This window comes from Argiope bruennichi, chromosome 5 (genome assembly GCF_947563725.1).
Source record: "Argiope bruennichi chromosome 5, qqArgBrue1.1, whole genome shotgun sequence".
NCBI lineage: Eukaryota > Metazoa > Arthropoda > Arachnida > Araneae > Araneidae > Argiope > Argiope bruennichi.
In genome coordinates this window covers 113,286,301-113,303,446 of record NC_079155.1, presented here as the reverse complement: position 1 = coordinate 113,303,446, position 17,146 = coordinate 113,286,301, and positions in this window count along the sequence as shown.

The following is a 17,146-nucleotide window of genomic DNA, read 5'->3' as shown; positions in this document are numbered from 1 at the left end:
TTTCGGATTCAGAAAGGTCTGAAAGGAGATTCATAAAAATCTTGTTAGAATTTTTTTTTTTTTTTGGATATTGTAATTCACTCTCCTAGTATACTTTCTATACAAGAAAATAAACATAAAGGAGACATTCTTCCCCAATTAATATTCATTGAATAGCGTTATTTTATAGTCTGAAAAAACAACATTTTAGATCATCTTCTAGATACGAGAAATAAATTTAAAAACAGCAACTTTGAATCAATAAACAATTTCATTCATTTTCTTAGTATTATCTTCAGAAGGCTTGTTTTCTACACATTTTTATCAAACAACCAAAAGAATATAAAAAACATGTTAAAAGGGCTTTTTTTTATCATTCTCCGGATAACAGTGAAGCCCTTTGTTTATTTTGTCCTAAACACGAGTTCATTTTCTTTGTATTGCTCTGCTGGGAAAACTTGCATCGATGTCTCTGCGTTTGGCTTTAGAAGAAAACTCATTTCCATATTTTTAATTTTGCAGCATTTTTTATTCATATTTTACTTTTCTATAAATATTTTTCTATAATATTTTCAAGAAATTCTAAACAAGCGTTTTTAACATAATGAAAAATAATCATGAATTAATGTTATAAAATTAGATTTTATTAGAATTTAGATTAAAAATTAGATTTTATTGAAAGTAATATATTAGATTTTAGAAGAATTATTAAAGTAAATAAATAATTATGAAAATTTTTGGCATATTTTTATTGTTTTCTTTTTTCTTTTAAAAAAAAGGTATTGAAGATATTAAAAACGGATATTATTGTTTCCTCAACTTTGACGTACGCGCCACAGCATAATACTTTGTACATATTTCATCAAATAGTGAATAAATGTTGCTTATTCATCCCCATTAATAAACATGATACAAAAATTTGTAGAAATCTACAATTTCGACACTTAAAACAAAAATCAGTTTCCTATCATTGTATATTGTTGTCATGTTCAGATAGACATGAATAGATGTATTCATAAACTAACAACCCGTGGTCCAGAATCTGATTTGGATAGACATTTAGAGATATAAACCTACGTAGAAAACCTCAATCTTTTAATCCGTTACATGTAAACAAGTGAATGAACATATTCCCTTGTTATTTCCCTTAAAAATTGACATAAATTTAAAGTTTTTTTTATACAAAAACTTTATGGAAATTTTAATTCCTGAAATTCTCTACATTTCTTTAAATCATTGCGCTCACAAATATATAAACTTCAAAAATTAGTTTTCTTGGAATTAGATATGTCTAAAATGCGGATTACCCTCAAATTCGCGATAGAATATTTTTAGTGTTACAATATTTTCTATAGCTGTGCTTAGTACACGAAAAGGTAATAAAGTGACTGGTTTTTTATCTTTCTTTATATCAACTTTTTCTGCTATTGAAAATATTTTCTTTAATTTAAAAAAAAAAAAAAGACTATAGATCGTGAGAATTCTATATTTTTTTTTATTTCCCCTTTTTTTCATTATTTAAAAATTATAAATCCTCACCTTTTATAATTTTTATTTTATAATTTCAATATAAATATAAATCTAAAAGAAGTGTCCATTAATATAAAGTTAAGACTTTTTTCCACATTTGATCATTACAATTTTTTAAAATATAAATTGCTTTTAATTATTATAAGATAATTTGAAGGCATCCGTAATGACTCTCTATAATTACATTTATTACCTTTCAAACTTATATTCGAAATTTATTTTTAATTTTTTTGTTTTATGAGGAATAGAGTAAGAAAAAGTTATAAATCTCAAAAAAAGGAATTCAAATTCCAGATTTTAATGCATTTACACATTTCAGTTCCCCTCGAGTTCGAAAAACACATTTTCCGAATTATCTTTTTCTGACCAGAAACAAGATAACTTAAAATTAACTCTTTGCACTCGGTCTCCTCTCAAGTATCATTCAAGACGGTGCATTCTTTTGACTTTTTTTTTTATTTTATTTTTTTAATTTTAAATTGTTAAAACTATTTTCAGGGGAGTAAGATTATAAGACTTAATTTTTTTGAGAAATTCAGCCTATAGTAATTACATATATTTATTTAATGGAGCAATAAAGAAGTCTTTGTATTAAGATAATAATTATGCATCGAACAACTTTTGAGTGCAAAAGATAAATTCAGGCCAGAAGGATGGAATGTAGTACATAGGCTTGATCGTGTAACACAAATTCATTAAATTCTATCAAATTTAAAATGAAATCTATAAACAGAAAGTTTGTCTTTCTTGTTCAATGCAAACCAACACGATACCCGCAAAATACTCGATGAAAAACATTTAGTACACAACTGTAGCATCTAAAATGTAGATTTGTAAAGTAAATTTGAATTAAAATTTGTAGATTGAACCCAATCCAGGAATGGGTCGATCGTCTATTGATGTTTTCATTCGCATGTATGTATGCGTGATAACCTGGAGATGCAACAGTTTCGATAAAATGAAATTTTGTATGTGAAGTTATTCATAAAATTACAGCTCTATGCCAAGTTTTGAATGCAAGAAGTCGTTCAAAATGCAATCCTATTGAAAAACAACACTTTTGCTACTTTGGGACGGATCTCTTAATTTTGAATCACAGCCAGATAACGAGGACGACACATGAGCTACGCACTGTCTCCAAACTTCTGTACAACATCAGTAGGTGGATATTTGCTCCGAAGAATTTAATGAGCATTCCCGCCTGCACAGGGTTCTTCAATTGGATCGAAGGGATTTTATTCTATTTTAATATATGTAATAAAATAATAACAAAAGCTATTATGATCTAAAAATTCTATGAAAAAAAAATTATACAATTTTTCAGACAAAAAACATAATAAAATTAGACGTTAAGAAAAATGTATCTGTGATGATATGGGTTGATGGACCTTACACAGATAATTAGCCAAAATCAAAGCATAATTGAAGGAAAAAATTTTCCATTTAAAATATTTAGTATTGGCTTTTGCCCAAAGATTTGACATGATCTTTGATTTTTTAAATTGTCACATACGGGCATTATCTACACAATTTTTAAAGTGTTTTCAGCAAAATTTATACCAACACATATAAACTGAAAACTGTCGTAGCCAGTTTTATAGTATCACAATTTTTTCATGGCTTTTTTCATCCCTATAAAGTCCACCAATAAATAATTTTAAATCATTTCTTTTAATCAGAGAAAAGAAGTACTTTCCGTATTAGCATAAAATACTAAGCAACACATCCGCTATTATTATACTTCTAAAATTATGCTCTTGGTTATTTTATTGCTGCTTAGATTTTTCTGGCCAATTCGTTAGGTCAGGTTGGAGTAGCTCAACTATGCTTTCTAAAGCATACGCATAAAGGCATTCAATTGAATAACCAGAAAATTACAACAGAAATAAGTGAGAACTATGGTTAAGTCCTAAGGGGAATCACTGTTCGGAGTACAATTCCACCCGTAGGAGGCATGTTCCGTCATCGATAGGAAGTAACTTGACCCCGCATCTTTACTATGCAGGTCAAGATAGAGAGAATCAACCATCTGCTCTTTCTCATCCTTATATCTGATGTCTCTCCCGGTAAAATAAATTCTCATAAAAATTAGTATTATATTTTCACTTTTTACCCAATAAATAATAGATAAAAATGACAAATTTTGACTTTTGTGTTTAAAATTATTTCTCGGAAATTTAAAAAAAATGTTGGACAAATATTTTGCGAGATACATTCATACATATCTGTCATCTTGATATCTTACATTCATGATATCTTGAGCCACGCCCTCTTCCAATGTTATATTTTATATTTTTGATGATAAGCCACCAATCGTTTTACTTTAAAATGAAGAATTTTTTTCTAAAAAAACTTGTTATTGTTTGTAAATTTGATAATTACACTAATCTTTTTAATATCTGCCTATCAAGTATGGACCATGTTTGAAAGGAAAACCATCGTTTTCAAACTTGTAGCATAATTCATTTTTTTACTTTAATATATAGATTTAGAAATGCCACACGTTAACTGCTTTATTATGAATCGTAGTGTAAAAAGCATAAATAGAATTTTTCAGATAAAGTAGTTTCTAAAGACGGTTTTGACATTTGGCTTTCAAATTAATTAATGACACCGATACTAATGAGTGTGCTTGTATTATTAAACCCTTTTTACTTCAACAACATTATTTTTATCTAAAACCTTTATAAATTTACGACTGCTTTTTAAATGTAATTTTCCTTTATGTAAAAAATAGTGATTTATAAAAATTTATACAAACTTAATTGAATAAAAGTTATTCCTTATTCCTTGGAAATTTTGCTTGTTTGCTCTAATCTCTTTTAATTTATATTTTACCTAAATGGTTTACAGTTTTGATTAAATATTAATAAACATTTGGAGGAAAAAATTAAGAATGATTTTATAAATATAGTGAATATAAAATGTTAAAATAAATCCATAATTATTATTTTTAAATTTTCAAATTATTTTTTTATTATAATTAAGTTAAACTAAAGCAATTATTTAGTATAGGAAATAATAGTCTTATAAAATCCTTAATTTCTTCCATAAAGGTTTTAGGTTTTTGCTGAGAAAAGTAACTGTTTTAATATGCACTCTTTTTGTTGTAATATTACTGTGATGAATTTTTGAACATATTTTCCTCAGTTTGCTTTTTCTGAAAATATGTATATTATATAATGTTAAAAGTCAAACACATTTTTTTTTCAAACTACATAAATTTTTTTTCTGTGAACTCATAAATATCAGCTCAATAGAATTAGGCATCTATTTTTAAAAATATTGATTAGAATTTCTTTTAAATAGCTAAAATGAAAAAATTGATAGTTTGCAAAAAATTATGAAGTAATTTTAAGTAAACATTTTTCTCTCCGAAACTAAATTAATTTCGTTTTTGGATTCTATCATATTGTCATCTATTTCACGAGCTGGATGATGTAATCCTGTAATAATCTTAATCAATGGTTATAGAAAAACAAAGAAATAGTAAAAAACAAAAGTATTATATATTAAATAAAATCTGTTCAGATACATTTCTTCTCTTCAGTTGAGTTGAACCAATTAAACTCAATTTATTACGCAAAAGATAATACTTCTCAATTTAAAATAATTTATCGCATAAAAAGTAGTACTGAAATTATCCACTTAATTTACTCCAATCGTAACATCTTTCATTCTAAACGACGAAGACTGTTTAGAACATTAAGTAACTGAACTGAACAGGCGATTCTCACTTTTTGTATCGCACAATTCTGTCATTCGTCGACAGATGGCGCGTCCATCACTTTCGGTTCGGGAAACTTCGGAAATCTCCGAGGAGTGCGAGTAAGCGATGGGCCGGAAAATTCCCGCGGGGTTCACTCATTATTCGACGGCAGATTATTTCCGATTCGTAAGATGTATTTAAAAGAGTGGCATCGAAAGAGCGTGAAAACTGCTTCGGATGGATCAACGACTCAATTAAATTCGAGCAATTGCACCTCTTCCTGTGGCAGTTTCTAAGTTCACTCGTTGACTTGTTTTGGCATCTTTTCTCCCCTGATGAATTCGTTTTTAATTTAATGTGTTGTTGAAAAGTCTTCTGAGAGTTTGCCGAAGAAACGCAATTTCTGTGAAAAATTTTACAAGTAACAGATTTAAAACGATATTGTAATAAAGTTACTACTCTTTAACGTGATCTTATTGGAATATTATAATCCAATCTGGTTTTTTTTTTTTTCATAGCTATAGGTTGAATATTTTAACATTAAAATATTCCGCATCAAGTTTTAATGCTTTACTGGTTTAATTTGTCCTTAAAATGCTTAAAACCTAACAAATAAATATTTTTTTAATGTAATATGAATTATTAAACAGGCAAGAATCTATAGACTAAATATTTTGACCTAGTGTTACTGCATTTGGCAGGCGGTTCTTTCTTGATTATTTGGTATCTCTGAGAAAGAATATTTCAAAATTTTAATTAGAATTTAACTAATTAAAAATTAACTTTTTCTTTAGAATTTAACACTTTTCTTTAATAATTTTGGAGCATGTTAACTTTAAAGATCCACCCTAAAACATCTTTAAATTTTGAAAAAATTACCTTATCAGTGTTATGACTTTTATTTTTGACAATACAATATTGCCTACTTTCTATAAGGATGGCATTTTATGCTGATTAATTTAAATTTTAATGATGCAATTTTCTCTAATTTTAATAAATTCTTTCGAAATATATTTTACAACAATACCTTTCATTGGTTTAGCAACTAAACTTATGCTCAAATGAAGTGAAACGATATTGCTATACGCTTATTATCCAGTTTATCCCTCTAATCTTCGGTTCAGATACCTAATACCCCTTCTTTTTTATATCTGAGCTGTAATAGGAAAGGAGTAATCTTATCAGATGATGTGAACTAATTATACAATTGGTGTGAATCACGGACGAATCACGAGGCAAGCAACATGTTAAACATACTTTTTGGGCACATTTTATTGATACTATAATTAAGGTTAAATTTTAAATAATAAGATAAAGATCAAGCTCAAAAAATTACAGTAGCGATGTTATGGTTCTCCTTTCCAGACACATTCGAATCTCTTTTTTATTCAATTGCATTAATAATATGTCTTTAAAAATAAAGGCGAAATTAGATTAAAAATAATGAAAATAAAAAGACAAGAATTTAATATTCGTAAAAACAGTTTTAAATACATTTTTATATTCTGTGTTGTTGTAACTTATGGCACTTTACAAGACCTCGGACAATTATCTGTCAGTGATTTAAGCCGAGTGAGTGTCTCTTGTTTTTTCAATAGTGCCAACTAGGGTACGACTTAGATACTTCATGCGTTTGCACTACCCCTTTTTTACTAGGGGACACATTCACGCACCTGACAGGTTGAACACAGAAGAAGAACAACCATGCCCGAACCCAGGACACCCAGAGCACGGGGAAGATACGCTACCCCTGTGCTAGGATGCCACCATTTATATTCTAGAAAGTAAAAAGTAATTTATTAGCACGTTAAGCGCCAAACCTGTTTTGGCTTCCTTTCCTTCTATCCCGGAATATCCGATTTCTTTGTTAAGTTGCCAAAAATAGATTTATGTTAAACTGCAACAAGACTTTAAGCACTTAATTGCTCAATTATTTTGTTATCTCTGAATTAAAATATATTCAGGAAATTTAAATTTTTGCATGCATTTGTCAGTCAATTAAGGCAGCGTGGGCGAAAATTATATTCTAAGTCAACAGTGACTGATATGGCCAGAGCGAAAAGAACTAAATCAGTACACGGTGACTGACGAGGAAAGAAATAGAAGCATGCTGTCAGCTACAGGTGACTGACATGACACTTAACGTGTTAATCAAAACTTTGGAGATCAAAGCATCACTAAAGAAAATAGAATTTTAATTATATTCAAGCATAATTTTATTTGAAAAAAAAATCATTCACCTAGGACATTTATTGTGACTCAGCTTATTTGTAAGATTGTCTTCAATGTTTCAGGTTTGAATTGATGCAAATTTTGTTTGAAGTATGTTTTTAATAAAAAAACAACAATTTCAATATTTTAATAGGTTAATAAAAGCGCGTTTCTACTAAGGTTTTTATCTTTATTATTTCCAACTGCTCATTCTTTATTTAAGAACATAAATCTTTATTATAAATATTAAAGTTTAAAATGCTATCATTTGTGTTGTGATAATTATCAATTAGTTGAATGCAAACATGCCAACGGGCGGCGGAATGTTCACTGAAGTGAAGCGAGCATACTTTTGTAAACTGAAGTGAATTACTTCTGGTTGTGTGCGCCCTCTTGTCAATAAAGAATTGAGAGTCTTCGGACGTGGTGGTGTGTTTTCTGGGGATTTTTTTTTTTAAGTTTTATCAAGGAGGAGAAGTATTAATGTTTTTTAACTGAGTTATCACCAAAAGAATTAGATTATTTTTTCTAAAATTCACTATTAGGTGGTTTATTAAAAAGGAATTAGACTTAATTTATTAATTGACAATTAATTTTCGAAAATATTTCAGAATTGTTCTGTTACAAGAGCCCTTGATTTTCGGAAATTTCAGAAAAATATTGAAAGAAGTCTATTAAATTAAAAATGAAATTAAAACGGTTAAAATGATTGAGATCCCACTTCGTGAAATTTAAAAGGTGACAAAAAAAATATCCGAATTTATTACAAATAATAATGCATATTAAAGTGATATGCATACAACCACATTATATCTTCATAGAATTCCATTACTGAAGCAAATAACACGCTAAACTTTAATATTATTTTTTTAAATGTAAGATTTTAAAAAGATAGTTGCTACCTTAAAATCTTAACATTTGAAAAAAAATATATATATAAGTTTACACTGTTTCATTTTTCTTCGGAGAGAAGAAATGATCACGTTTTAAAGGTCAAATCCCATTATGAATTATGTGTAGTACCAAGTTCGAACTTGTGGAATTCCGAACGGAACGCTTATAGAATGTTAATAACTTTGGAATTAGCTGTCCACTGAATTATTAAATTATACCTACCATAATTGAAGGGTTTTTTTTTTTCTGTTTCAAATATCTTTCATTCATTTTTTATTTTATGAGAATAACTAATACGTCACATAGTAACTTTCAACATATAGGCATATTCATAACTTTGTAGCATATATGATACCAGAATTCAGAATTTTTATTATATCGATCTATTTATAATATCAACGATATAATTTTGAAAAGGATAAGCTCCATTTCGAAATCGAGAAGATCCAGATTTGAGGTAGTACAAAATCCGTAATTCCGATGTTTCCGGATATAAACTGTCCTTCAAATAAAATTACATGTAAACGGGAAATAATATTTTTATGTTATTCTTTAGAAAAAAGACAATTCGGAAGTATTATATGTCCTTACTTTTCAATTCATAATATGAATGCACATCATCATTATAACATATTATTATTAATCTATGGCTCGGATGGAAGTTTTATACAATTTCCAAGGAAGAACAAAATTTGGTTGTGTCGACAGAAGTTGCTACGCTGTTCGACAAAAGTCGCTACTATTTTGGAATATTATATGATTAAAATAGTCTAGATAAAATGTTCTAGAACACCTTATTGTTGCTGGATTTTTTAATGTTGAGAAGGGAGGGGAGGATTAACGCACGATTTAAATAAAATTCAATTCATTTATGCATAATCTAATAGCAGATGATAAAAGGTCTATTGTTTGGGCAGTAATAGTTTTCTGTCAAATACTGAAAAATAATTTAGCATATATATATTTACAGCGATTATTTTGTATTTTTGAATATTTGGTTTTATTTAATCCTTTTATTTTTAAGTTATATTCCTTACATTTACAAAATTGCAAATGGTTTTATTTTACAAAAACCAGAACCATGTGTTGCAGCTGTAACGCTTTTTTAGGCTAAAAAATATATGTAGAAAAGAAACTTTCTAAGCATTGATGAGGAATGATTATCTGATTTTCGTTGATTGAAAATCATGGGAAAACCAGGATTATCCAAGATTTCGAGACTGAATATAAGAAATATTTTTTTTTTCAAATCTCAAATAATAAATAAAGAAGTTTGCTCTGCTGAGAAATTAGAATTTTTTTCTTAAATATTTGCGTACAGATTGGCATATAGTTAGAATATTAATATGGGTTGTTACACCGGTAAAGATGGAAAGCCCACCAACCCTCTAACTTCTTGCACCAGTACTTCCTATTATCTTGAAATAGTTATGTTCGATTTGGTCGCATATGCAAATGCATGAAAAGCTCTGGGCAGCGTTCCATACGCTAACCTGACTCTCATGGCACAGTGGAAAATTATCCATCGAGAGCAATATGCCGTTCTAAGGAAGAATGAATCCTTTGAAATGGACTCTTTCTTAACGAAAGTATAATAAAATATTTTTGGGGGTCAAGAATAATTTCAGAAAATTCATATACTAAAAGCTAATTAAGTTATACTCTTCGCCAAAACAAGGATATCACACTGTTGATACTGAGTCAAGACGTCAGAAAAACTGATGCAACGAATCAAAAACGTGACATTAATATGGACTAAAACAGAAATAAAATAAAATAGAAACTGATGTAATGAAGAGAGGAACTCAGTACAGCTTTCACAATTTCTTAATGTAGAATATATCGAGGATTATTGGTAATATTTTATGCTGTTATGAGCCATCATTACTGTTATGCTGTTAGTGGAGCCATCATTACTCAAATCTGAAGTATTTGAAGAAAATAAATTTCTATCCAAACCATAGACAATTTTTTAAAGATATGAAAGAAAAACATTCAAAGTATGAATTTCAACATTGCTTGCATAAATATAACATTTTATTTTATAAGTTTAAAGAGTTTTGTACAAATGTAAAAATAAAAAGGTCATTTTACATGTGTATCATTATCTATGTAAACTCTAATATTATTATTATATCATAACTTTACTTATATTAAAGCTGAGTCACTGTCTATCTCTGTAAGACTATTGCCTTAACCGTTTAACCTCGACCTACTAAACTATATATATATATATATATATATATATATATTGGTGGAATCTATCAATTATCGTCACTTCGATCATTTTTTTTTGAAATATTAAATAAAATTCTAAAAAATTAAAAATTAAGCGAAATTTTGGCATACATAAACTCTTTTTACATCGTTTAAAATTCAAAAATAAAATCTTTTTTATTGATACCCATTATGCTGTACAATAATATTTTCAATTTCTTAAAAAAATATTTTCAGCAAATTTTTTAACAATATATTTCACATAGAATAAATATAAAAAAAGGTCATTCAGATCATTGTATAAGACAATTAATTGACAATTTTAGCAATCATTAATCGAAACAAAATCTAAAGGTTATCTGAAGGTTGCTAGAAGAAAATAAACTCCTGTTTAATAGTGTAAAGTTAGAAAAAGCAGCATAAAGCAGGTTAGAAAAAAAATTAGACTGTGGCATAAAGCAGGCCTCACCGAATATTTCACAAACTAACTAGATTCTTGTACAGAAATGCACAGATTGGTGTACACATCATCATATACTTGAAAACTTATGCAACTAACAAAACTAAGAAACTGTAACTGTTACAAAACTGTAAAAAATTTTTCGTTTGTGTTTTATACAACAACGTGTTGTACAAATTGTGCCAAACATACAACAAATTGTGCCAAATGGAATTACACCCATAATTTTAGTGTTTTCTATAAAAGGAATACCAGTAATTGAGAATATGAACGAATGTAAAATATTCTAGGACCTTCTATTTGGATTAAACTTCGAAATAAATAGGAACATTTCTTCCAAATTGTATGCGAATGCAGGTTAGGCCAATTTTCTTGAAGCGATTTGTCAGAGATCAGCAGTAACGGTTACATGACAGATTTCTTTCCTTTGGACATTTTTATTATTCCCTTTCCCTGCTGAGGAATGGGGGTGGGGGTGGGATCGACTCTTGATTTGCTTTCGGAAGGACATTCATCACAGTGCCTTCGATTTCCCTCTCCTCCCCCCAAAGGGATATTTCATCTCTTCCGGAGTCAGAGGTCGCCTCCACTACAAAACGTGCGCTAGAGGTGAAAGCAGATTATTTCGCTATTGTGGCCGCCCCCTCTCTTTAGAGAGCAAGGAAAAGAAGTCGTTTGTGTCTTGGATTTCCATCCCGGACCCCTCTACCCGTGGCTGTAAACGTCAAAACGAAACGGGATTCGTGGGGAAAGGACTGTTTTTCAATTCCGCGATGGTGAAGGAGAGATGAATTGCTCTGTGCCTTCTGGTCGGGAGAAGTAGGAGGAGGGGAACAGTTGAGAAAATTCTAAAAAAATACGATTCCTGTGCTTTCTATTTTCCTTTCTTATTGATTTTATTCCACTTAGATGTTCAATTGATTTATGAGAGATTTATGGTAATATGAATTTTACTGTTGGCATTCAGAATTTTCAGGGATTTTTTGTATTGATCCATTACTTTGATGCATGGATTATTGAAACGAAATCATTTTATTTATTGTAAAGCACAACGGTCATGGATAGAGACTTTTGGAAAATTTTTCTTGCTAGCTTACCTTGGAAAATGACACGAGATAATCAAAGTATCCATAAGTATCAATTAAATACTATAAGTAATCAAATTTCCATAAGTATTATACTTAGGTTACAAAATATGATCTCTTTAGATCTCCTTGCTTTTTTTTGTAGAATTATAAGTGAGAAATTTTAATTTTGTTGAGTATAATAAACATAATCTATTCACTACCGAGTAATTCATGAAATTTGAATTCCTTTGGGTTAAATATTGTGAATATTTAGTAAAAATCATCAGAAAGCCAATATTTACTTAGTTTTTTTGGAAGCATATTTGAAAATATAATAACTTTTTGATATGAATGATATTTTATATAAAAATGGAACAATAGAGTATACTGTTATTGATTTTGAAAAATCTCTTAATAATAAGGATGAATGTGCGTGTGCGTTTATTTATGTAAGCTCTTTATAAGCCAGAGCTTCTGATTTAGAATGATCAAACTTATTGCTATATAATATATTTTGAAAGTACTTTGAAAGACGATATTACGCATCTCGGAGAAAGTTTTTTTTTGAAATATGAATTTGAATTTTTGAAATAATTGTAAATTAAACGAAATTTCAACTTTTCCCACTATGATTTCTAAAAATATCAAAACATAAATTTACTTTTTATATTATCTTCAAATTCAAAAAAAATATATATATATATATTTCTAATAATACTAATTTTTTTCTAACGTTATATTTTTTTAAATATTTTTAATTATTTTTAAAAATTATTTTAAGTGTATTACAAAATATTTTTTATTATTAAGGAGTTGTAACTCATATAGTTTTCATTACTGCTATTCATATTTCATCTTGGTTTTTTTTCATGTTCAGTACGATTCAGTAAAAGACAGATTTATAATTAATGTTTAACTTCAGAATCGAGCAATTATGAAATTTTTTTAAAAGCCCATCCATTTTTAAACACTGCTATTTTTTTCCTGTGATGTAATAAAATATATAAAATTACAGACAAAAAAATAGAAAAAATGCATAATACAATGAGCAGAATGATGTATAGTTTCTAAAGTAGTATGAATTATATATCTATCAAAATTTGCTTAATATAGAGGTTCCAATTTATTGGAGCGTTTTAGAATGTGATGAATCTTATTCATCAGATTTATATTTCAACTTCTGAAAATTGGAAGTTGTCATCATCATTAAATTATTGAGGTAATTAAGTACTAATGGAATCGAGAACCCATCATTGATATGAACATTAGCAAGAAAAAGATCTCAGCTCGTAAATTAGAAATTTGGTTTAAAATTATTCCAATAGCACGTCTGTATTTAAATAAAAACGGCGAAAAAATGTGGGGTAAAGCGGTACGTGATTATTTTATTTTTTGTGTTTTAATGTTTTAAACACAAAGCAAAATGCAAATAAATAATTTAAGATAATAAAACACAAATGAAATCGAAAACATATAAATATTTTGCACTATTATTTCGTTAAATTTTCATCTACAAATAGTTTTTAAAACAAAATTGTTTGGTTTTTCTACATGTTATATAAGCAATATTTCTGTAGGCCAATTTCATGTATTATTTACTTATTATTATTTTTTTTTCGAAAATCATTTTCACACTTTTATATATTGCCATTCTATTTTTTCTCTAATTGCTTAAAGTTATTTACGCCATTCTTATTGACTCTAAAACATAGGTTAAAAAAACACTTCCCTTTAAATGTCCTTAATTTCCATTTAAATTCGAAAAAAAATCAAAGCAAAATGTCGGCTTCGAGATGCAAAGAGTTGACTGTCTACCCCAAATGAAAATATTTACCCGTGCACAAATTAATGATTCCGGTCTTTTGAATTCCTAAGTGCCGAAAAGAAGAAAGATAAAAAAAGGGAGGTGTTGAAATATTTGAAGGCCAGAGTGACTAATTAAGGGAACTGAAGAGGAGGACATTTTCATTCAATTTATTTCCCATCATTGCATTTAACTATCTCAAATGGGATTTTCATTTAAGCACTCACTGTCCTTCAACCAGTTTTTTTTCCCTCTTCGCTTCTTGTTTTTCACTTTTCTGCTTTTAATTTTCATTTTAAATTACTCTCTCGGAAAAGTTTAATTTTCAAGAGGTGGCAACGACGCTGACTGTAAAGTGTAAGCTCGACAACTGAATGTCATAAAAGGATATTATATTTTATCATGATAAAGGTTTAAGTTACTTTATGCGAATTTCATCATGAAAAAAGTCATCACGAGATATCACATCTTATTATGATAAAAGTTTTAAGTTACTTTATATAAAAAAAATACTATGTAAAGCATCAAATTCAACAATACTAATTTCTTGAATGATAATAATAATGAATACAAATTTTAAAATTTAATTTGCTTTTTAATAAATGAAATTTAATGCAAATTTTTATATTTTGTTTCAAAAATTTCAAGTATCTAAAGGATACTAAACCAACAAACAATTAAAAATCAATTTTATATCATTTAAAAATTCAAAAATTATCTTTTTATTTTTATTTTTCTTACATTTTATTTTTTTATAATATTAATATAACATTATAAACTTATAATGTTATATTAGTATATAACATTATAAGTTTAACTGTTATTTACGATTTTTTTTTCAAAATTACTTTTAAATATAATTTGTTTCTATGTTTTGCATTGTTGTTATGAAATAGAAACCATTTTTATTGCTTAATTAAGTCTTTCACTCACGTCAAAATGAATTTTTTTTTTTTAAAGTTACCTTTCCAAATTTATTCCAAAGAAGATTTTTGTTCTCATTTTTATGATCTCTCTCAGCCACTTCGGCAATTTTTCTGAAATTCATGAGGTTCAAGTGCAAAATAAAGTGAACTTTTTCAACAGGATATATATATCATGGAAGGCCGATATTAGGATATATTGGGTACTCATATGATATTAGATTGCAGTTACATATTCCAAATCGACTGTCAAAAACGTTTATGCAAGAACGCCAAGTAAAAGAAGTGGAACAAAATATTTTTTCCTTATGTTTTTATGTAATTCTTCTCATTTCTAATTTTCAATCAAGCTATAGTAGATTTAAATCATTGTTTTTAATTAAGGTATTTTACTCAATTTATTAAAGGATTTTTTTTGAATTTAATGATTATAAGAATTGTTGTTCGGCCGATTCTGTAATTCTTATGGATATTTATGGAGAACAGTGTGAATAATTATACCAGGACATAAAGAAAAAGGAGGAAAAATATCAAATGGGATATTCATATAATATAATATTTCTCTTGGAATATAGGCATAAATATTCATTAATATAATAACTTGTTTCCCATACTTTCTAACAAAAGTATTATCTCTTCCTCCCGCATAAAACTCTGGATCTTGAGTAAGTCTTAGAATGTCTTGTAGACATAGATATGAAGCATAAAACTTTGACATGATTCTAAAATTTTTAATTAATTTATTGCGCAATTTTGGGCGATTTTTTCGGCAATTAATCCCTGGCATACGTTTAATACAAAAGTACATGAAAATATATAAATTTTGGATGCAATTTTCCCCACGAATTTGAAACCAAACTTTGCCATAGAACTAAAATTGTAATCACAAGGTGACATACCACATTTGATTTATTTAAATCATTGCGTTTTGATGTATCACGTTACATACATGTAAAAATAGAGACTGACAAGTTATCAATCATTTAACATATTGAAATTTGGTAAGAATCTATATTTTAGATGCTAGATCTGTGTACTAGATTTTGTTTACCTATTTTGTTGGTATTCGTCGAGTTTACTTGTCTTAGACAGTTCTACTGACTGATTTCTTTGGAATGGATTTCATTCAAGTTTTGATAGAAATTTACAAAGTTGGTATAAAGTCCATATACTTAATTCTATTTCTCACGTTCAAATTATATTTGAGCTATTGTATGCACACACAGATAAAACGAGCGACATAGATATAATTTTAAAAAAAAAATGTATTTTCCAGATTCAGAGAGATCTAAAACATGTAGATTCATTAAAACTGAGCTAATAAATTTTTAACGATTACAGTACTTAGATTTTTTGATGATTAGAATAAATTATTTGCAGTTATACAAAAAAAAAGTAAAAAAGTTCATAAAAAATATCAAAAGAGCAAAGTTTTAAAATGGAATATATCAACTTCTTCGTTTGTAATTATTTTATTTTTCTCATTTTAAATTTTTAATTAAACTATTGTAGATTTACATGGATATTATTATATATTTTTCAATTAATTGTTAAGGAAAAAGTTTTGTTGAAAATAAAAGGGCTTGGTATTTAAACAATATTTTAAATCTAATTTAAAGTGTTCACTTAAACCAGCGGAACTGGTCTTCCAAAAACTTTGTTGCATACTCTCCAAGGGAACACGTTACATGGCATTGGTGTACGATAGTCACGAAATATCCCCCTTTGGCATGACCATAGCATTGTTACTATTCGCCTTATCCTTGGCGATTAATATTTGGCAAGCGAATTTGTATTCTAGCAAGTTTTCGCCAACTGTTAAAACAAATATCTGACGCAAATTTACACTTATAGTCACAAAAATCCCACACCAAATTTGATGAATTTTTGAGTCATCGCGTTGACATGTACAGAAGGTCAGTCTCTTGGTGCGTTTCGTTGAAACTTTGATAGGTATTTACACTATAAATGGTAATTTTGTGTGTCGACACTATAAAGGGTAAATTATTTTTGTGTTCAACAAATGGTATTCATATAAAACCAATAAAAATATCTTCGCCATCCTAATGTGTGTTCATCTATGTCCTATTTAACATTTTGTGACATAAAGGGTAATTTTAAAGTAGAAAATTTCCATTTAATTTCTAAGCAGAAGTCCGCATTATTTTACATTTAAAAAAAAATTGAAAGATAATTTATGAATTATTAATGTAAAGAAAAGTCAGTAGAAGTTAAATTATGAAACCGATAAGCTTTTAATATATATTTCAAAATACATCAACAAATGGATACATTTCGCAAATGAAAAATTTTGTATATAAAATAGAACAACTTGAAGTGCAAAATTTGCCA